The following is a 23,656-nucleotide window of genomic DNA, read 5'->3' on the forward strand; positions in this document are numbered from 1 at the left end:
AAGCAAGAGACTCCAAGGTCTTGACCTTGATATATCTGGAGCAATGGAACAACTGGACAAAGCAAAGTCATACCTACAGTCTTACCGGTCAGATGAGAGATTTCAAAATGTTCTGAAGAGTGCACAGAAGTTGGTAGAGGAACTTCACGCTGAAGCTATTTTCCCACCCATTCAAGAATACAAGAGTCACCGGAAAAAAAAGACATTTTGATTACGAGGCACAGGATAATCCCATAAGAGACCCCAGGTGCTAGATTGTGCAATACAGTCAGTTGAAGAATGTTTAATGCAGCTCAAGGAACACAGCAGTATATTTGGGATGTTGTATGATATTCCAAAACTCCTCACTATACCTGAAGACCTACACCAGCAATGCAGGGCACTAGAGACAGCGTTGACACATGATGACATGTGCGATATTGATGCGAGTGATTTAGGTGATGAACTGAAAGCTCTTTCAAGATACATTTCAGCAGGATCAACTCCAAAGGCAGTTCTGGAATATATGTGCACAAATAAGATGACCACCCTCTTTCCAAATGCTTTTGTTGCTCTGCGCATACTTTGAACACTTCCTTAACAGTTGCAAACACATCTATGCTCCACAATGACACAGAAGAGGCTGGTTGGCCTTGCAACAATCTCAGTAGAGCATGAGCTGGCCCAGACTGTGGACCATCAGGAAGCAGTTCAAATCTTTGCAACCAAGAAGGCACGGAAAGCACCACTTTGATTATTTAAACAGATAAAAATGCCAGTGTTTACTATGCAGACAAGAAAAGTTAACTTTCAAATGCCTGAACAGCAAATGTAAGTGTTACTTACAATTTTTGAACAAGGCATTTTAAGTTGTTAGTTCTTGTTTATTGCGGTAGGTAGCAGAGCAGTACCATGAGAGGAGAAGAACAGGAAGAAAGCAGAATTGAGACCTTTCAAAGTTTTGGCCCAAGCGAGGTGGCACGGGGGCGTCATTTGACCTCCCCGCCTCAGGTGCCAAAATGTTGTGACTGGCCCTGCAGAGGACCAGTGATGGAACTTGGGACCCTGGCCAATGGCCGGGATGATGGATACCCCAGCAACAGGTGACCTGGTGACCAGGAGGCCCAGCTCAGACGCCACAGCCATTCTGGCCAGTGGGAGGACAATGGGCTGAGGAGAGAGGTCCCAGTGACCTGACCAGCCAGTTCCAGACAGTGGGGAACAAAGGATGGCTGAGAGGAGAGGAGGCCCAGGTGACCCTGTTTACCTGGACAGAAGACAAAGGACAGAGGCAGGGCTTGGGGGCAGGGGATATCAGATGCCCAGCTGGAAAGCACAGGGTCTCTGGACTGGAGACAGAGAGCGGGCAGAGCCCACCTGGATGCAAGGGAGACTTAGATGTACTGTGCTGAGGGAGGCCAGGCCTGAGGACCCTGAGTGTTTCCTATGCTGTGTTCAGACATTCAATAAGCCCCCTTAACATGTGTATAAACTGCAAACAGCATGACATCGCCTCACACCCCCCAACCCCACGCCCCCCCCCCCCCCCCCCCCCCCACACACACACACACACTTCTTGCAAGATTCAAAACAATAAATTGACTAGTGAACAGGAACACTGTGTTATTCCACTCAATGAAATTGGCCAAGTAAGAAACAGAGAAAGAAAGTACAAAGAATGAGTCAGATTCAGAGCTTGGGAAAAGATGGTTGGCAGAGAACAACTCTAACTCCAGTTTACCTAAAGGTGAGTCTAACGTGCTCTGGGCTCTAAGCCACAGGTAAGGGGGGACACCCCTGAGCACTCTTCAAGATCCCTGTTCAGGTGCCCCTCTGTAGCCTGATTTGTTGAGTAGTTACTGATTATATATTGAATTTTAAGAATTCCCAATTAGTCACTGATGAAAATTCTGAGGTTTAAAAGGTCCTTGTCACAGAATCAGGCACAACAGAATGAAGTTCAGTGTCTGGCTGTGCACACCAGCATGCACAGTGTTTACACTGCAGGCAAAGCTTTACATTCTGTCATTAGCATAATTAGTAAAAACACAAACATTCCAACCCAAAAGAGAAGGTAGCTATAATGTGAAATTAAGACAGTGTCCAGCACTGTCCCTTACATATACTCACTCCTTTCTCATGGAGACCTAGGCCTGGTCTACACTACGAGTTTAGGTCGAATTTAGCAGCGTTAAATCGAATTAAGCCTGGACACGTCCACACGACAAAGCCGTTTTTTTCGACTTAAAGGGCATTTTAAACCGGTTTCTTTACTCCACCTACGACGAGGGGATTAGTGCTAAAATCGGCCTTTGCGGGTCGGATTTGGGGTAGTGTGGACAGAATTCGACGTTATTGGCCTCCGGGAGCTATCCCAGAGTGCTTCATTGTGACCGCTCTGGACAGCACTCTCAACTCAGATGCACTGACCAGGTAGACAGGAAAAGCCCCGCAAACTTTTGAATTTCCTGTTTGCCCAGCATGGAGAACACAGGTGACCACGCAGAGCTCATCAGCACAGGTAACCATGATGGAGTCCCAGGATCGCAAAAGAGCTCCAGCATGGACAGAACGGGAGGTACGGGATCTGCTCGCCATATGGGGAGATGAATCAGTGCTAGCTGAACTCCGTAGCAGTAAACAAAATGGCAAAATATTAGAAAAAGTCTCAAAGGCCATGAAGGACAGAGGCCATAACAGGGACGCACAGCAGTGCCGCGTGAAAATTAAGGAACTAAGGCAAGCCTACCACAAAGCCAGAGAGGCAAACAGAAGGTCCGGGGCAGAGCCGCAAACATACTGCTTCTACGCGGAGCTGCATGCCATGCTAGGGGGCGCAGCCACCACTACCCCAACCGTGTGCTTTGACTCCATCAATGGAGAATCACGCAACAGAGAAGCGGGTTCGGGGTACGAGGAAGATGAAGACGACAATGAAGATAGCTCACAGCAAGAAAGCGGAGAAACCAGTTTCCCCAACAGCCAGGATATGTTTATCACCCTGGACCTGGAACCAGTAACCCCCGAACTCACCCAAGGCATGCTGCCAGACTCTGAGGGCACACAAGGGACCTCTGGTGAGTGTACCTTTGTAAATATTACACATGGTTTAAAAGCAAGCGTGTTTAATGATTAATTTGCCCTGGCAATCGCGGCCAGTACAGCTACTGGAAAAGTCTGTTAACGTGTATGGGAATGGAGCCGAAATTCTCCAGGGACATCTCCAGAAAGCTCTCGTTCATGTACTCCCAAACCCTTTGCAAAAGGTTTCTGGGGAGGGCTGCCTTATCCCGTCCGCCATGGTAGGAAACTTTACCACGCCAGGCCAGTAGCACGTAGTCTGGAATCATTGCATAACAAAGTATGGCAGCGTATGGTCCCGGTGTTTGCTGGCATGCAGACAACATCCATTCCTTATCTCCCTTTGTTATCCTCAGGAGAGTGATATCATTCACGGTCACCTGGTTGAAATGGGGTGATTTTATTAAGGGGACATTCAGAGGTTCCCGTTCCTGCTCGGCTGAACAGAAATGTTCCCCGCTGTTAGCCACGCGGTAGGGGGGAGGAGTGAAGGGATCATCCCAGAGAATTGGGTGTGTGTGTGTGGGGGGGGTAGTTGGGTTTGTGCTGCATGTTAACCCGGAAACCGCAGCCCCTCCTTTTACATTGCAAACCCATTTTAAATGGCCAACCCAAGGGGTGCTTGGTATGGGAAATGAGGGGGCTACTGTTTGAAACCATTCCCACATATTAAGAAGGTTAAAAAAGCCAAAAGACTGTGGCTTACCATGGCTGCCTGCAAGCGGAAATCTGTTGCCTGGCACTGCGTGAGTGATCTCTCACACCAAACCGGCAGGCCCTCAATATAAGAGGAAAAATGCGACCTTGTAACGAAAGCACACGTGCTGTGTAATGTGAACAGCAAAATTTAACGTGAAAGAGTGTACCCATTGTTCTCTAAAATGTGTCTTTTTTAACCACCTCTCCCTTCTCCTCCACCAGCTGTAAATGTTTCTCCTTCACAGAGGCTAGTGAAGATTAGAAGAAGGAGAAAACGGCGGACTCGGGATGATATGTTCTCGGAGCTCCAGATGTCCTCCCACGCTGACAGAGCACAGCAGAATGCGTGGAGGCAGTCAATGTCAAAGTGCAAAAAAGCACAATATGAACGAGAGGAGAGGTGGCGGGCTGAATCGCGGGATGAACAGAGCAAGTGGCGGGCTGAAGAGGATAGGTGGCGTCAGCTTGCTGACAGAAGGCAAGAGTCGATGCTCCGGCTGCTGGAGCATCAAACTGATATGCTCCAGCGTATGGTTGAGCTGCAGGAAAGGCAACAGGAGCAGAGACCGCCGCTACAGCCCCTGTGTAACCAATAGCCCTCCTCCCCAAGTTCCATAGCCTCCTCACCCAGACGCCCAAGAATGCGGTGGGGGGGCCTCCGGCCTCCCAGCCACTCCACCCCAGATGATTGCCCAAGCATCAGAAGGCTGGCCTTCAATAAGAGTTAGTTTTAAACTGCAGTGTGCCCTTGTCCTTCACTCCTGCCCCACCCAACCCAGCACTTCCCTCCTCCCCCACCCATCCCGGGCTACCTTGGCAGTTATCCCCCTAGTTGTGTGATGAATTAATAAAGAATGCATGAATGTGAAGTAACAATGACTTTATTGCCTCTGCAAGCGGTGCTCGAAGGGGGGAGGGGAGGATGGTTAGCTTACAGGGACGTAGAGTGAACCGGGGTGGGGGGGGGGAGGGTTCATCAAGGAGAAACAAACAGAAGTTTCACACCGTAGCCTGGCCAGTCACAAAACTCGTTTTCAAAGCTTCTCTGATGCGCACCGCGCCCTGCTGTACTCTTCTAACCGCCCTGGTGTCTGGCTGCGCGTAATCAGCGGCCAGGCGATTTGCCTCAACCTCCCACCCCGCCATAAATGTCTCCCCCTTACTCTCACAGATATTGTGGAGCGCACAGCAAGCAGCAATAACAATTGGAATATTGGCTTCGCTGAGGTCTATCCGAGTCAGTAAACTGCGCCAGCACGCTTTTAAATGTCCAAATGCACATTCCACCACCATTCGGCACTTGCTCAGCCTATAGTTGAACAGCTCCTGACTCCTGTCCAGGCTGCCTGTGTATGGCTTCATGAGCCATGGCATTAAGGGGTAGGCTGGGTCCCCAAGGATAACGATAGGCATTTCAACATCCCCAACGGTTATCTTCTGGTCCGGGAAGAAAGTCCCTTCCTCCAGCTTTTGAAACAGACCAGAGTTCCTGAAGACGCGAGCATCATGTGCCTTTCCCGGCCATCCCACGTTGATGTTAGTGAAACGTCCCTTGTGATCCACCAGGGCTTGCAGCAGCATTGAAAAGTACCCCTTGCGGTTTATGTACTCGGTGGCTTGGTGCTCCGGTGACAAGATAGGGATATGGGTTCCGTCTATCGCCCCACCACAGTTTGGGAATCCCATTGCAGCAAAGCCATCCACTATGACCTGCACGTTTCCCAGAGTCACTACCCTTGATATCAGCAGGTCTTTGATTGCGTTGGCTACTTGGATCACAGCAGCCCCCACGGTAGATTTGCCCACTCCAAATTGATTCCCGACTGACCGGTAGCTGTCTGGCGTTGCAAGCTTCCACAGGGCTGTCGCCACTCGCTTCTCAACTGTGAGGGCTGCTCTCATCCTGGTATTCTGGCGCTTCAGGGCAGGGGAAAGCAAGTCACAAAGTTCCATGAAAGTGCCCTTACGCATGCGAAAGTTTCGCAGCCACTGGGAATCGTCCCACACCTGCAACACGATGCGGTCCCACCAGTCTGTGCTTGTTTCCCGGGCCCAGAATCGGCGTTCCACGCCATGAACCTGCCCCAGTAACACCATGATTTGCACATTGCTGGGGCCTGTACTTTGTGAGAGGTCTATGTCCATGTCAATTTACTCATCACTCTCGTCGCCGCGCTGCAATCGCTGCAATTGCCTCCTCGCCTGGTTTTGCTTTGGCATGTTCTGGCTCTGCATATACTGCAGGACAATGCGCATGGTGTTCACAGTGCTCATAATTGCTGCGGTGATCTGAGCGGGCTCCATGATCCCAGTGCTATGGCGTCCGGGCTGAAAAAAGGCGTGAAACTATTGTCTGACGGAGGGAGGGAGGGGCGAGTGACGACATGGCTTACAGGGAATTAAAATCAACAAAGGTGGCTGTGCATCAGGGAGAAACACAAACAACTGTCACACAGAATGGCCCCCCCCAAAGATTGAACTCAAAACCCTGGGTTTAGCAGGCCATTGATTTCACGGAGGGAGGGGGAAGCAAATGAATACAGAACAAATCTGGTCCATCTATTTTTTACATCTTAAGCTGGCAGCAGACGGTGCAGCATGACTGATAGCCATCGGCATCTTCTGGGTGCTTGGCAGAAAATGCTGTACTACGACTGCTAGCCATCATCGTCTAGACTGTTCAATAGGCCAGGAGACAAAACATGTCTGCCCAGGTGCCTCTGATTGAACTCACTGAGGAATATGATGATGATGGATACCAGTCGTAATACACCATCCACTGCCAAAAGGCAATTAGCTGCTGCTGTGTAGCAATGCAGTACCACGTCTGCCGGCACCCAGATGACATATGGTGACGGTGAGCTGAGCTGAGTGAGCTCCATGCTTGCCGTGGTATGTTCTCTGCACAGGTAACCCAGGTAACCCAGGTAAAAAGACGCGAATCGATTGTCTGCCGTTGCCCTGACGGAGGGGGAGGGGCCTGACAACATGTACCCAGAACCCCCCGCGACACTGTTTTTGCATCATCAGGCATTGGGATCTCAACCCAGAATTCCAATGGGCGGCGGAGACTGCGGGAACTGTGGGATAGCTACCCACAGTGCAACACTCCGGAAGTCGACGCTAGCCTCGGTATTGTGGACGCGGTCTGCTGACTTAATGCACTTAGAGCATTTTATGTGGGGACACACACAATCGACTGTATAAAACCGATTTCTATAAAACCGGCTTCTATAAATTCGACCTAATTTCGTAGTGTAGACATACCCCTAGTGGTGGGAAACAGGTGGTGTTCCACAAGGGTTCTGCAACCCTGTCTCTGGCACATCAAACAAGTTCAATGGGCAAGATCTCAAAGCTTACATGGTGGTTTGGCCTATTATGGGGCCTGGTGACTGCCATGAATAGTCATATAAACACCTGGCCTCCTTTGTCCATAACTGACTTCCTCACCCTAACAATGTTGGCGGTGTCCTCATCCTATAGGTGAGTATATTAATGCTCTCAATTTATCATATATGTCAATTCATTGCCAAGGCAAATTTGTGGTTGTACTTTTACAGATGTTCCTATCCTAAAATATCCAAAAGCTGGTATTAGTTCGTATTCCTGAAGTTACTTGGTGCAATGAAGCACAGCAGGAGTTAAAGAAAGCCTTTGGACCCAGATAGCCCCGCCCGCTGTACCTGCAGCCAATGCCAGGTCTGGATGGGGGAGAAAAGAATGGAGCCTGGCTCAGTTCAGGGCTGACTACTGGCAAAGAGGCAGGAACTAGCTGTCTCTTGGCCTGAAGGGATGGAGCACCAGCCTACCAGCCAGAGCAGCCACCTGGAAGTAAGGACTGGTTCCCCAGCAAAGGGGGCAGAGATGACGTGTGATTCTGGATGGTGGGAGAATGAGACTGCCCCATGCATCGCCTTTGGGCTGAGGAGCCTTAGCAGAGCCAGGAGCACCAGGACAGCAGTGAGCGAGCACCTCGGGGAGCCTCCCATGGCAGCCAGGCTCCGTGGGCAGGGCCACCAGAGGGCCAGCCACCACTCCGACTCCCACAGCACAGAGCCTGGGGTCTGAGCGGGCCAGGCAGCTCTCGCCAGCTTTCAATCCACTGCTTCCTAACTGGAAGTCAGAAATCTGAAGGGACACGTGACCCCACATCCCCCCCACATCCCCCCCACATTGCCTCAGCAAGGGGGACTGTGAGGGTACTTTCAGTGGACCCCAGAGACATTGTGAGACACACCCTCACCAGCTTGCAGCTGCCTCACCCAAAGGAGCCTGGGACTGCAGCAAGGCACTGCCCGGACCCGAGAGGGAATCCTGCAGGAAACAAGCTGCTCAGTTGATTGGACCCACACAAACTGATTGGACTGGTAGGAGATAGCTGAGAAGCAGTGGATGCTGACTCCCCACCGGGAGGGAAGTAGTATAAGGGGCTGGTAGGAGGCATGGCTTAGGACCAACTGTGCTGCCCCCTCCATATCTGCCCTACTGAGTTGCTGAGGTAGACAGGAGATCAGCACACATTCATCCCCTCAGAGCACAGTGATACCGCACCAGATGGACAGAAGTTTTGTGTGTGTCTCAGCCAGTTAGACACCCACTCAAAATGCTCTCAGTACCAGGACAGCCCCAGTTAACTGCCATTTGGGTACCTAGACACTAGTTGTTTGGGTGACTGTTTAGGTCCAGCTCAGGTGTGGGGCTGTATTGGGGGTCCAGCCACTGTGAGTGAGAAGGGGACAGCGAGTGGAGAGATGGGACCAAACAAGTCATATCAGTCAGATTGATGTATCCATTAGTGCATAGAGTCAGTTGGCTCACAAAGCCTTTGTCTCATTGCTGCCACTAAGCCCCAGGAAGCCTGTCACAAAAATGCAGTGTTGATCCTTGGAGAGAGCAGGTCTATTAGCCCAAGAAACGCTCACACCCATCCGCAAAGTCACAGAGTTGGGGACTCAATGGATTCATCACTGCAGACTCCAACCATATCACCTCACCTTTCGACAGCTCCTATGTCAATAACTGTTTCTCCCCAACTCCCATCACCAGCGGGCTGAAGACCCTTCTGTTGAATAGCTGTCATAAACAGCAGCTGCCACTGATTTACAAAAAAAAAAAAAAGAAGCAAGGGGGCTGAGGCAATATCTTTTACTGGGCCATCATGGTGCAATAAGAGATATTGCCTCACCCACCTTCTCTCGAATATCTTGGGACCAGCACAGCTACAGCTACACAGCATAAAACAGGAGATTGGTCATTTAAGCCCTAGGGAAGTTGCACAAGGAGGGAGATTTACAGGAAGTTGCACAAGGAGGGAGATTTACAGCCATAGACTGATATATGGAACAACTTCCACACCCAGCACCAGCCAGGAGATGAGTTTCCCACGTGGGCCAGGAGGAACTGAAGCTTTGTAGGCACCCTGCCAGCAGATAAGTCACTGAGCAGGTGCCCAGAATACATTCCTAACAGGACAGCCCTAGGTTTTACCTGCCCAGAACATAAAGTTCCAAGGAAACACATGATCAACAAGACCTGGATCCAGCTCTGCCCACTCAGCAGCTCTTCCAGGAGACTGAAGCACAGAGTAGGAAGGCCCCACACAGCTGGAGGATAAACCAAAGCAAGCAGCTCAGTTTGCTCCTAGCAACCCTCATTCCCTCCACTTTACCTGAAGCATTTTGAGTCCAAGCACCTGTGACTCAGATGAGCATCTACCCCCAACTCAGGAAACAGCCACATGACAAGAAGCTACCCCCACTGCTTGGTTTTATACCTAGGGAAGCAGCACTCAGGTGTCTGTGATTCCTCCATTACCAGCTCTGGTCCCATCCTCTACAGCAGGGGTGGCCAACCTGAGCCTGAGAAGGAGCCAGAATTTACCAATGTACATTGCCAAAGAGCCACAGTAACACGTCAGCAGCCCCCCATCAGCTCCCCCACCCCACTCCCAGCGCCTCCCATCCACCGGTAGCCCCGCCGATCAGCACCTCCCTGCACCTCCCAATCAGCTGTTTCGTGGCGTGCAGGGGGCTCTGGGGGGGAGGAGCGAGGGCACGGCAGGCTCAGGGGAGGGGGCAGGAAAGGGTGGAGTGGGGGTTGGGCCTGTGGCAGAGCCAAGGGTTGAGCAGTGAGCACCCCCCGGCACATTGGAAAGTTGGTGCCTGTAGCTCCAGCCCCGGAGTTGGTGCCTAGACAAGGAGCCACATATTAACTTCTGAAGAGCTGCATTTGGCTCCGGAGCCACAGGTTGGCCACCCACGATCTACAGATTTGACAGGGGCTATGTCAGGCTAGAAGGGATCTAGCTAACAGGCCTGTAATACCCAGAGCCCTTGTTGTTGTAGGTTCATCTCCCAGGGGTGGTGACATGCCCCCTTCCCAGTGAAGGTAAATTAAAAGCCACCCACCCACTTTCTCAAGAGACTTTATGTCTGTTCACAACCCCTTTGTGATAAGAGAGGGGTGGGGTTTTTGGTTTGTTGCAAAATTTCCACCCATTGTTTCCCTGTATCCCTTCCAGCACTTGGGGATGAAACCCTCATACACGGGCAAGACCGCAACACCCCCTCTCTTAGGCAGGGATCTCCTAGTGCTACGCACAGATGGATGAACTAACTCTACCCCCAACACTTGGTGAGTGAGGAAGGGATGATCACCCCCATTGTACTAATGGGAAACTGAGACAGAACAGTCAAGGGCTAAGTTTTCAAGAACCCACTAGATTTGGGTGTCTAATGTGAGACTCCTGGGGCCTGCTATTCAGAGGTGCTGGACAGCTCCAGCTTCAGTTGAAATCACTGGAGTCCTGGACCACAGAACCACCCACCCCATTCCCATACTGAGCCCCCACCCAGCTCTAGCGATTCCCGTTAATCCTGATTCTACACCCCTGCTATCCCTGTGTAGCGCTTTCCCCCCAGGTCTGCCAATTCCCCTTACTCCTGCCTACAGCCAGGACCACCTGCACACAATGACCTGGGAAATCAGGAAGGGATAAAGCCAAGAAGCCCAAATTCCCCCTCCCTTACACTGGTGCACAACTTCACTGGAGTGGCCCATGGTGTCAGTGTGTTCGTGCGGAGGTGTTAGCCAGCTGTGGTCTCACAGTCCTACGGCCTCCCAGTGAGATGTGACCCAGGACCCTGTGACACCAAGTCAACTGGGGAAGTGGGAGTATGGATTGTGACGCGGAGAATTCCATCTAGGTCTCTGGTGCCAATTGGCTCCTTGCAGCATCCAGAGGCCATGGGGAGGGAGTAGTAGTCTGACAGCCCCAGATATCTCTATCTGTGCCGGTCTCTGGGGCACAGACCTGCCCATACTGCTGGGCATTGTTTAATGTCTCCCATCTGCTATGGGGAAGCAGCAGGGTGAGGCAAGCCAGGGGAGGAGGGCAGGGCACCCTGGTGTCCCCGCCTCCTTCCAGCTGATAAATACCAGGTCCCAGCACAGCCAGGGAGTGACTGAAGACAGAGGGATGATGAGGACTTTGGTGACCATGCTAGCAGGTCTACTGCTTCTGTAGCTCGCCCCGGGGGGCTGTGCCAGGGCTGTGGTGAGTCAAATGGCCCTGTGCCATGTACCCCTCCCCTCTGTGGTGTGACTTCTGGGGTGGCAGGGGGAAGGGAGAGAACCCAGAGAGTGATGGGCCTCTGCAGGATGTCAATAATCCTTCCTCTGCAGAGCTCCTCATATGCATGAGGAAACTGGGTGATCCAGCTGGGGTGTGAACCCTGGAGTCTGGACTCCTCCTTCCAGAGCACACTGCCCCCTGCATGCTCCATGGCCTGGGTTGCATGTCCCTGTGGAGTGGGGGTTGGGGAGGCTATGAGCTGAAGCTGGGGCTGACCACTCACTGGAATCAATTCCCCTCTCAGCCTGCTGGGCAAGGGTTAGCTGGTCTATCAGAGGGGTGCTGCATTCATAGCGGCAGCTGTTCTCCAACCAGCCTGGGCTCACTAACCCAGTTGTTCACCAGGTGGAAATGAGAGCCAACCTTCCCATCAGGTGTTCCCCATTCAGGGTCACTGGGAAAACAGCCCAAGACCTGGAGAGAGAGGTCGGAGACATACTGGCTTTAGGGGTCATTCAGCCATCCTCCAGCCCTTGGGCCTCTCCTGTGGTGCCAGTCCCCAAGAAGGATGGGTTGATCCGGTTCTCTGTGGACTATCGGAAGATCAATGCTATCACCATGTCCAATGCCTACCCCATGCCTAGGACTGATGAGATCCTAGACAAGTTGGGGGACGCCCGGTGCCTCACTACTATGGATCTCACCAAAGGCTACTGGCAGGTGCCTTTGGACCCAGAGGCCAGGGCGAAGTCTGCCTTCATCACCCCAATAGGGCTCTTCAAGTTCCTGGTCCTGCCTTTTGGCCTCAAGGGGGCACCTGCCACCTTCCAGCACTTACTGAGGGGGATGGAGGACTTTGCCGTAGCGTATATTGATGATATCTCTGTCTTTATCTAGACTGGGAGGAACATGTGTCCAGATGAAGCGGGTGCTGGGTCGCCTCCAGGATGCAGGACTGACTATAAAAGCTGGAAAGTGCAAGGTGGGGATGGCAGAGGCGTCATACCTGGGCCACAAGGTGGGGAACGGCCACCTGAAGCCGGAGCCGGCCAAAGTGGAGGCAATCAAGGATTGGCCTGCAGGTCCAGGTTTTCATTGGGATGGTGAGGTACTACCACACTTTAGCTCCCTGGCAGCTCCCCTACGGAGCTTTGTAGGAAGGGAAAGCTGGACAAGGTGGTCTGGACCGAGTAATGCCAGAGGGCTCTCTGTGCGCTGAAGGGGGCACTCGTCCAAAGCCCGGTGCTGGTAAACCTGGATTTTAACAAACCCTTCCTTGTGTTCACTGATGCAAACTGATACTAAGGGGGAAGAGACACCACATTGTGTACCTGAGCAAGAAGCTGCTGCCCCGGGAGCAGCACTATGCGGCCATAGAGAAGGAATGTCTGGCCATGGTGTGGGCCCTTAAAAAGCCGCAGCCATATCTATTTGGGCGGCGCTTCACTGTGTACACTGACCGTTCGCCCCTAACGTGGCTACACCAAATGAAAGGGGCTAATGCCAAGCTCCTGAGATGGGGCCTGCTCCTCCAGAGTTATGCCATGCAGGTGGTCCATGTGAGGGGGAGTGCCAATGTTATAGCCAATGCTTTATCACGGAACGGAGGCCCTGAACTTCCCCAGGTCACTGGCTAAGTGACCCTGCTCAGTTCAGACTCAAATGAAGGAGAGATGTGATGAAGTGGGGGATTTCCTTGTTTTTTTCAATGGTTGCATGCAGAGGGGGTGGGACGCAGTTTCCCTGAGAGTTACTGATTTAAAGAGATGATGGGAGAGGGAGTTTGTTGTTATAGAGGACCAGCGATGGAACTTGGGACCCTGGCCAACAGCCAGGAGAATGGATACCCCAGTGACTGGTGACCTGGTGACCAGGAGGCCCAGCTCGGACGTCACAGCCATGGCCAGTGGAGGACAATGGGCTGTGGAGAGAGGACCCCGGTGACCTGACCAGCCGGTTCCAGCCAGTGGGGAACAAAGGATGGATGAGAGAAGAGGAGAGGAGACCCAGGCGACCCTGTTTACCTGGACAGAAGACAAAGAACAGAGGCGGGGCTTGGGGGCAGGGGATATCAGATGCCCAGCTGGAAAGCACGGGGTCTCTGGACTGGAGAGAGGGGGCAGGCAGAACCCACCTAGATGCAGGGGAGACTTAGATGTACTGTGCTGAGGGAGGCCAGGCCTGAGAACCCTGAGCATTTCCTATGCTGTGTTCAGATGCTCAATAAACCCTCCTGTTTTACGCTGGCTGAGAGTTGCTCCGGTCTGGAGAACAGGGTTGCATTATTCCCTCTGGAAGTCGAGGCCCTGGGGGTCCAGAGCGAGTGGACTCCCTGAGGGGGCCCATCAGTGGTTGTCAATCTTTATGCTGAGGTCAGTCAAGGTATCCAGAATGGGTGGGTAGTCCACATGTGCCAGCCCGTCTTCAATGTTGTCATTAAGGCCGAAACAGAAATGATAATGCCGCATGGCCTCATGCCATTCGGTATCTGCTACCAAGCGATGGAACTCCATGGCATACTTAGCAGCCAGCTGGTGTCCCTGCTTCAGCCGTGGTTGTACGCTGACAACTAGGGTCATTGAGGATCACGGCCATGACTCGAATGAAGTTTTTGAACTGGTGCAGGCATGGGCTTGCTTTCTCTAGGAGTGGGGATGCCCAGACCAGAGCCTTCCGAGACAGCAGGCTGATAATCAGCCTCACCCTGCATTGGTCAGAGGGGAACTACAGGCACAGCAGAAATAGGAGCTGGCATTGACTGAGAAACCCCAGAAGTGTGTCCCAATCGCCGTTAAACTTATCAGGCAGGGCAGTCTTTGGCTCACGTGGAGCAGGGGATGGGGGAGGGTGCTGCTGCCTGCTTGTGCAGTGCTGCATTATGGGCCTGCAGGGCACTGACCAGGGCCTGTAGGGTCTGTAAGGCAACCTGTATGTCCTGCAGGAAAACATTGGCCAGGGAGGGATCCATACTAGCCACCAATCTGGACTTGTCAGCCTCGTCCCCTCTGTTTTATTTTTGGGCTGCTCAAACTGTCAGTGGTCATAGGCAGTCAGGGCTAGTGGTTGGAGCAGGAGTCAGGCCTCGTGGTGGGAGCCTGAATGCCAGAGCCCAGGGTCGAGACAGTCGGAGTCAGGAATCAGAGCCAAAGGTCAGAACCGGATTATCGGGAGTCAGAGAAGGCAGGAGCAGGGCTGGTTGTGAGGCAGGAGCAAGGCTGGGCAAGGCCGTCCTTACCCATACGCAAAGTACGCAGCTGCGTAGGGCACCAGGAAACTTAGCTGCCTGCTGCTCCAGGCCCTGCTCCGGCTCTTCCCCATGGCTCCTGCCCCTACTCCACCCCAGCCCTACCCTACTCCACCCCTTCCCCAAAGCCCTTGCCCCTTCCCTGCCTCTCCCCACCCCTGTTCCGCCCCAGCCCCACCCCCACTCCCCTGAGGAGTGCAGCAGGGCCGGGCCTGCACTCACTGGTGGCAGGAAGTGCAGGGACCTGGCCCCAGCCACACCATCAGTGAGTGCTGGGGTTAGGTCCCCCATGCCCCCCCAAGCCAGCCCCCCCCCAGAGGCCTGGGGCCAGCCCCATGGGGGGGGGGGCTGCATAGGGCCCCAGAATAGCTAGGGACAGCCCTGAGGCTGGAACAAGACTTGGATGCAGGGCAGGATCTGAGTTGGAGCAGTGGAGAAGCAAGGCAGGAACAGTGCTTGGAGAGAGATGAGCACAGGGAGGCAGAGAATCCATGGGTGTGTACATTGAGCAGCCAGGGAGCTGCTGCTGGGCATAAGAACCTCCCTGATGGTTTCCTCAGCCAGTCAGGCAGGACGATCTATCAAGCACCTGGCTGACTCGTTAGGATGTCCGTGGTGGATTCTCTTCGAGACCTTTTCTACTCAGCTTATCCAGAACACCTTGTTCAGTTCTGGGAGAACACTTCATCCAGGTCTCTGGGATCCAAAAAACCTGTTTGACTGCAGGTTCCTTTAGTTGGCATACAGCAAAGCTATGCTGAGTTGATCAGATTCAACCATAGGGGGTGGGTGTAGGGTGTACCATGAATTCAAAGTTACCCAGCAAACCTCCTCCTTTATATACATTCACACATTATATTACATTTACTATCCATTGCATCACACATTTTGGCATCAGCTTGTTTACTTTGCATGAACCAAACCCTGTGCCACAGGCGCTGTCCATGTGCTGTTCAGGTATAACCTGATTTTTACATTCCAGGTTTATCTTGTCCATTGTCCCTGGCATCAGGGTGCTCCTGTTTTTCTTAGCTCGCTCAGATATCCTGACTCCAGCACACTGCTTGTTAAACCCCTATTTACAACTTCACCTTCCACTCACCTTCCCAATCACACTCACTAAGAAATCACACCCATTAAGAAATGAGGCAAGTTACTTATCTCAAGCCAGGCCTACAGACAGGCATACTGAATAGGCTCAGCTGCAGGGCCTTACACCTGACAGGATGTTTACTAAACTCTGCCAGTTTACTCACAGATCAGGACAGGCGCTGAACTCTGCTGGTCTACTTACAGATCTGGACAGATCCTAAATTACTGTGCCCTATTGGTGACTAAAATAAAATCAGCTCCCCCACCACCTCAAAGCATGGGTCACTGCACCCTGATCCTGCTGCTTTTTCAACTTTAGGTACCTTGAACTTAGTTTCACAACACAACTTACAAAGCCCCCTTAACATGTGTATAAACTTCAAACAACATGACATCCCCTCCCCCCCTCCCGCTTTTTGCAAGATTCAAAACAACAAATTGACTAGTTAACAGGAACACTGTTATTCCACTCACTGTGAAATTGGCCAAGCAAGAGAGCAAAAGGAATACCACTGTCACAAACTACACCAGAAGCAAAAGGGAAAGGCAGAACAGAGAAAGGAAGTATCATGACTGAGGCAGATTCAGTGCCTGGGAAAAAGTGGTTGGCAGAGAACAATTCTAACTCCAGTTTACCTAAAGGTGAGTCTAACACGCCCTGGGCTCTAAGCCACAAGTAAAGGGGGACACCCCTGAGCACTCTTCAGGATCCCTGTTCAGGTGCCCCTCTGTAGCCTGATTTGTTGAGTGGTTACTGGATTATATATTGAATTTTAAGAATTCCCAATTAGTCACTGATGAAAATTCTGAGGTTTAAAAAATCATTGTCACAGAATCAGACACAACAGAATGAAGTTCAGTGTCTGGCTGTGCACACCAGCATGAACAGTGTTTACACTGCAGGCAAAGCTTTACATTCTGTCATTAGCATAATTAGTAAAAACACAAACATTCCAACCCAAAAGAGAAGGTAGCTATAATGTGAAATTAAGACAATGTCCGGCACCGTCCCTTACATATACTCACTCCTTTCTCATGGAGACCTAGTGGTGGGAAACAGGTGGTGTTCCACAAGGGTTCTACAACCCTGTCTCTGGCACATCAAACAAGTTCAATGGGCAAGATCTCAAAGCTTACATGGTGGTTTGGCCTATTATGGGGCCTGGTGACTGCCATGAATAGTCATATAAACACCTGGCCTCCTTTGTCCATAACTGACTTCCTCATCCTAACAATGTTGGGGGTGTCCTCATCCTATAGGTGAGTATATTAATGCTCTCAATTTATCATATATGTCAATTCATTGCCAAGGCAAATTTGTGGTTGTACTTTTACAGATGTTCCTATCCTAAAATATCCAAAAGCTGGTATTAGTTCGTGTTCCTGAAGTTACCTGGTGCAATGAAGCAGAAAAACTGCCAGCCAGCACAGCAGGAGTTAAAGAAAGCCTTTGGACCCAGCTAGCCCCTCCTGCTATACCTGCAGCCAATGCCAGGCCTGGACGAGAAAAGAAAGGAGCCGGGCTCAGTTCAGGGCTGACTACTGGCAAAGAGGCAGGAACTAGCTGTTTCTTGGCCTGAAGGGATGGAGCACCAGCCAGGGCAGCCACCTGGAAGTAAGGACTGGTTCCCCAGCAAAGAGGGCAGAGATGACGTGTGATTCTGGATAGTGCGGGGGGAAGAGACTGCCCCATACGTCACCTTTGGGCTGAGGAGCCATAGCAGAGCCAGGAGCACCAGGACAGCAGTGAGCGAGCACCTTGAGGAACCTCTCATAGCAGCCAGGCTCCGTGGGCAGTGGCCAGCACCAGGGGGCCAGCCACCACTCTGACTCCCACAGCACAGAGCCAGGGGCCGAGTGGGCTAGGCAGCTCTTATCAGCTTTCAATCCACTGGCTCCAAAATGGAAGGCAGAAATCTGTGGGGACATGTGACCCCATGTCCGCCCCCCCCCCCCCCATCGCCTCAGCAAGGGGGACTGTGACGGAACCTTCAGCACCGGAGGTAACTGACTGAGCAGACCCCAGAGATATTGTGAGGCACGCCCTCACCAGCTTGGGACTGCCCCACCCAAAGGAGCCTGGGACCGCAGCAAGGCACCACCTGGACCCCAGAGGGAATCCTGCAGGAAACAAGCTGCTTGGTCGATTGGACCCACACCCCAAACTGAACGGACTGGTAGGAGATAGCCCAGAGCAGTGGATTCTGACTCCCCACTGGGAGGGACACCAAGCCCCTGTTCAGGGGTTGACATGTACAGGGCCCTGGGCTGGGACCCGCTGGAGAGGGAGGCCCAGGTCCCCCTACCCCTCCCTGGCCTTAAAGACTGAGACTACTCAGCCCAGCATGGGGTGGAGAGCCAGGTGATCTAATCACTAAACCACCCAGCCACCCAAGTCCCTGTTACAGCTGGTATCATATTATACAAAAATTCCCTAAACTTAATGTTCCCAGTTCCTCAGGGCCACTGTTGAGTAACTCACTTATACTAAGACTTGTAGACCTTGAAGCCTCCTGCTAACTACTTAAGTTAAATCATGGAATATCAGGATTGGAAGGGACCTCAGAAGGTCACCTAGTCCAACCCCCTGCTCAAAGCTTGACCAATCCCCAGATGGATTTTTGCCCCAGATCCCTAAATGGCCCCCTCAAGGATTGAGCTCACAACCCTGGGTTTAGCAGGCCAATGCTCAAACCACTGAGCTATCCCACCCCCAATATATTTCACAGGGTGTAAGCCTTATGTTAATGCTACATAAAATACCTTGAAGCTAGCTCTGTGAGCTACACAAGGATCTCAGAGTGCTATGAACAGATGGATGAATTAACTCTCCCCACCACACTTGGTGAGTGAGGAAGGGACGATCGATCACCTCCATTTTACTGATGAGAAATTGAGGCACAGAGCAGTTGAAGGCTAATTTTTCAAGCACCCACTAGTTTTGGGTGCCTAATTTGAGATGCCTGGGCCCTGCTATTCAGAGGTGCTGGGCAGCCCCAGCTTTAGCTGAATTCAATGAAGTCCTGGACCACAGAACCACCCACTCTATCGACATCCTGAGCCCCCACCCAGCTCTGCCGATGCCTGTCAAACCTGACCCTGGACCCCTGCCACACACAGCTCTAGTGATGAGCCTCAGTCCCTGTCATAACTATAAAGGGAAGGGTAACAGCCCTCCTGTGTACAATACTATAATCCCTCCTGGCCAGAGACACCAAAATCCTTTTATCTGTAAAGGGTTAAGAAGCTCAGGTAACCTGGCTGACACCTGACCCAAAAGACCAATAAGGGGACAAGATACTTTCAAAACTTTGGGGGTGGGGGAAAGGCTTTTGTTTGTGCTCTTTGTTTTGGTTGTTGTTCGCTCTTGGTACTAAGAAGGACCAGACATCAATCCATGCTCTCCAAATCTTTCTGAACAAGTCTCTCTCATATTTCAAACTTGTAAGTAAACAGCCAGGCAAGGCATGTTAGTTTTATCTTTGTTTTCTCAACTTGTAAATGTTCCTTTTGCTAGAGTGTTTATCTCTGTTTGCTGTAACTTTGAACCTAAGGCTAGAGGGGGTTCCTCTGGGCTCTTTAAGTTTGATAACTTTACAGGGTAATTTTCCATCCTGATTTTACAGAGAAGATTTTTACCTTTCTTTCTTTAATTAAAAGCCTTCTTTTAAAGAACCTGATTGATTTTTCCTTGTTTTAAGATCCAAGGGGATTGATCTGAACTCACCAGAAATTGGTGGGGGGAAAGGGAAGGGGGGGGAATGATTAATTCCTCCTTGTTTTAAGATCCAAGGGGTTTTGGATCAGTGTTCATCGGGGAATTGGTGGAGGAGTCTCTCAAGGTTACCCAGGGAAGGGAGTTATCACATTGGGAGTGGTGGCAGCAAAAGCAGATCTAAGCTGGTAAAGAAGCTTAGAGGTTTTCATGCAGGTCCCTACATCTGTACCCTAAAGTTCAGAGTGGGGAAGGAACCTGGACAATCCCAACCCACAGTCCCCTGTCCCCCCAGCTCTGGCCTCCTCCCACAGCTTGGCCCCTCAATCCGATCCTGCAGCCCTCTGCTATCCTAGCCCTACACTCCCCGCAGAGAGCTGTGCCAATGCCAGTCAATCCTAACCCACAGATCCCCCTCTCTCCCACAGCTTTGCTGATGCCCCTCAATCCCAACCTATAGCCAGGACCACCTACACTCAATGACCTGGAAAACCAGGAAGGAATAAAATCAACAAGCTCAAATTCCCTCTCCATTTCACTGGTGCGGACCATGGCATCAGTGTGTCAGGGTGGAGTTGTTAGCCAGCCTTGCAGTCCAACAGCCATCCAGCAAGATGTGACCCAAGGCCAGTCACACCAATTCAGCAGGGGGACGGAGTGGGAATTATGACAGATGGAATTTTCCCCAATCTATGGTGCCAGTTGGCTCCTTGCAGCACCCAGAGGCCATAGGGAGGGAGTAGTGGTCTGACAGCCCCGGCCATCTCTGTCTGTGCTGGTCTCTGGGGCATAGATGTGCCCATACTGCTGGGCATTGCTCAATGTCTCCTATCTGCTATGGGAAAGCAGTAGGGTGAGGCAAGCCAGGGGAGGTGGGCAGAACTGCTAAATACCAGGTCTTATAGTCCAGATCCCAGCACAGCCAGGGATTGACTGGAGATGGAGGGAGCGCCGGCAAGAGTCTATGATGCTTTATCAGGGGTGAGCGTCTCACTGTAGCCCCAAACTGACCAAGGGAAGTGGGGTGACTCACTCGAGAGTCCAACAGATCCTTTTGTTGTTGCCTAGGCCAGCATCCTTTGTTCCTGTGAAGCTGGGCTGGGTTTGTCCCATACATATCCTGATGAGGTGTGACCTGCCTCTCTGCTCTTGGAGAGGTTTTTGCCTGGGCTTGTTTTAAGCCATGAGGACACATTTTCAGCCTCATAACTGTATACACATGAAATTACAACCTATAACTACTATAACAATGCTCAGTGCATCATGAGCCTTCTGAAGACACCTGACATGACAAACTTTGCATTGGATATCACACAATCATGTTATAAGGATGTACATGGAGGTGCAGGGTGTTTCCCTGAAGTACAGAATGTCACACCCTCCTCCAAAATAATCTGAATGTTTTGCTTTAGGTTTTTGAAAAGCAAAAAAAAATTCCACTTCACCACAAGCTTGTTTGGAAGTTATCAAAAGTGACAATTTCCCCCACAAAAATTAACAAAACCCCATTTTCCAGGAGAGTTTTGACCAATTCGAACCGACGAGACTGTGCAAGGGCTGTGATGAGTCACATTGCCCTGTGCCATGTACCCCTCTCCTCTGTGGTATGACTTCAGGGGTGACCTGGGAAGGAAGAGAACCCAGAGAATGATGGGTCCTCTGCAGGTCATCAATAATCCTTCCTCTTCAGGGTCTTATTGCATGGGGAAACTGAGGCACAGAACAGTGAATGACCAGCCAGGGGGCAAATCTAATTCTAGTTTAGGCACAACCTCCCCACACCTATCCATACCATGTTACAAAGTATTGAAAGTCCAGAACAGTTGTTTCTCACAGGTCTCCAGCAGGGCTGAAGTGGTGGTAATATGAAGCGAAGCTTGGAATTATTTTGGGAACGCACAGTTCAGACAACCCTGTTTCCTCCACTGCTCACAGGCTTTGCCTTTGGAGAGCTTTAACGCTCTCAGTGCTGGCATGAGGGACCTGACATTAGGCCAGGCTAACATGGAGAGGGTAGAAAGAAGGAATGCTGAGCCAGGCTTTTACCCGCATTTAATTGCTCCCCGCTTCGCTCACTAGGAGGTGGGGTTAGACATCCCCAATTCCTGCAGGCATGAGACTGTTTATATCACAGTTTCCCCACTCTATGACTCAGGGTATTTACTGCCAAACCAGAGAAGAATGGAGGAGTTTACACTCTCAGTGCCATGGTGACGCCAGCAGCCACAAGGGCCAGGGTTCCTCTTAACATTACAGAACAGAAACAGCTTGAGCCGGCACCCAGAAATGTGGGAAACCTATTCACTACCCTTCTCCTTGAGGCAATACTTCCCCACGTGCAAGCCTTGAGTCTGTGTACAAGAGAAAGCTTCTGTGGAGAGGGATTGGGGGAAACCACCAAAATGGTAACTCAAAAGTAAAGTAAAACACTTGCCCCATAGAATCTTGGTCCTCTGCCTGTTTCCCACCTTGCAATGGGAAGGCCCAGTGGACATCAGCTTAGCACACCAGTCTCTTTGCCCCTTGCTGCACCCACACTCACAGTTTGGTGTCCAAGATCAGGAAAATCCCAGCCTCCAGGGGTGCATTCAGTCAGCTGCACATCCTGCCTGAGGGTGGGGGAAAATGGTTGAGTGATGCTGTGTTTGGAGTTTCCACCACCTAATCCAGTTCTTAGTGATTGGAGTGGGTGGCCACTGCTGCCCCTTCTTTCACCAGAAGACCCTCCCCCAGCATCTAAGGTTCAGCCCCTTACATCAACTTACTAATGATTTCAGCTCTAGTGATCACTAAAAAGGTTGAAATAAGTTGAAAGGCCTTTCAGCTCTCTTTAAACACTGGAGAAGATGGCCAAACACCACCTAAGATGCTTTAAGAAGAAACTGCACCACACAGGAAAAGTCTATTCCCACTTCATCTTTCACTTGGATTTGACATCACTACCATACACTTAGCAAGTGAGCTTACAGTTAGAGAGACTTCCTCACTTAGGTTCTGTGAAGCATAGTTCTCTTCTCTACCATTTAGTTATACAATAAGATTTCATTAGCCCTGCACCCAAGTTTTAACCCAAAACAGCCAAAACTGATCACTTTGGCAAAGCTAGTCTGTCTGCTGATCACCCAGGCAAATGAGGCATGTGCAAATACAGTTGGTTCCTCACATCTTTCCCCATTCCTCAATAGATGGGGAAAGAGAGCTCAGTTTGAGCACAGGTTTACACACACACACACACACACACACACACACACACACTCCAATTACTAGTCACAGGAAAGCAAGACCCTCAACTGTCTGAGGAGAGTTTTCTCCTCTACCATATGATACACCAGCACTAACTATAAGGTCCCAGCACTCAGACATCTATGCCAAAAGTCTTGGTGAATTTCCAGAGAGCAGGCCTAGAATCCACCTCAGTAGCTGCTAAGCTGGACTTTAGTGAGACACCTTTCTGAGCATGGCTGGGGTGGGGTAGAAAGATCTTTGAGACTGTCACTGCAGGAAGGGTGAGAGTCATACCCTTCATTGCCTTCCCCCCTTCTCACCAGCGCATGGCTTAGGACCTTGCCCCCCCCCCAGATCTGCCCTATTAAAGTACACAGGAGATCAGCACACATTCAGCCCCTCAGAGCAGGGCTCACAGGGGTACCTCACCAGATGGTGAGAAGTCCTGTGTCTCACACCTGGTTAGACACCCACTCAAAATGCTCTCAATACCAGGACAGCTCCAGCTAACTGCCTTTTGGGTACCTAGACTCTTGTTGTTTGGGGATTGTTTAGGTTCAGATCAGGTATGGGGCTGTGGTGGTGGGAGGGGGTGTCTAGCCACCATGAGTGAGAGGGGGACAGCAAGTGAAGAGACAGGACCAAAACAAAGTCACATCAGTCAGATTGATGTGACCATTAGCACAGAGTCAGTCAGCTCACAAAGCCCTTGAGTTCCAAGATTTGAATGGAGTGAATTTGTTTGTCCCATCTCCCCCACCCCACCGCCACCCTCCAGAGCGGCACCTAGGAAAAGTAGATGGAGGTAGCAGAGCATGAAGACTCAGCATCCTCCCCACACCCCATTTACAGTGTGTGTGTGTGTGTGTGTGTGTGAGAATACCCAAGTCATCATGGTTAGCTAGCTATCTTACCCCAGAAAAGGAAATGGAATGTTCCCTCAGCAACAAGCCCCCCCCCCCCCCCCCATCATTGTAGCAGAGGACATGAAATGTGCCCCCATACACACAGCTGTGGCAGTGACCAGCAGTGCTGTGCCCAGAGG

The sequence above is a fragment of the Terrapene carolina genome, unplaced genomic scaffold, assembly GCF_002925995.2.
Source record: "Terrapene carolina triunguis isolate 2854851 unplaced genomic scaffold, T_m_triunguis-2.0 Scaffold90, whole genome shotgun sequence".
NCBI classification, from domain to species: Eukaryota; Metazoa; Chordata; order Testudines; family Emydidae; genus Terrapene; species Terrapene triunguis.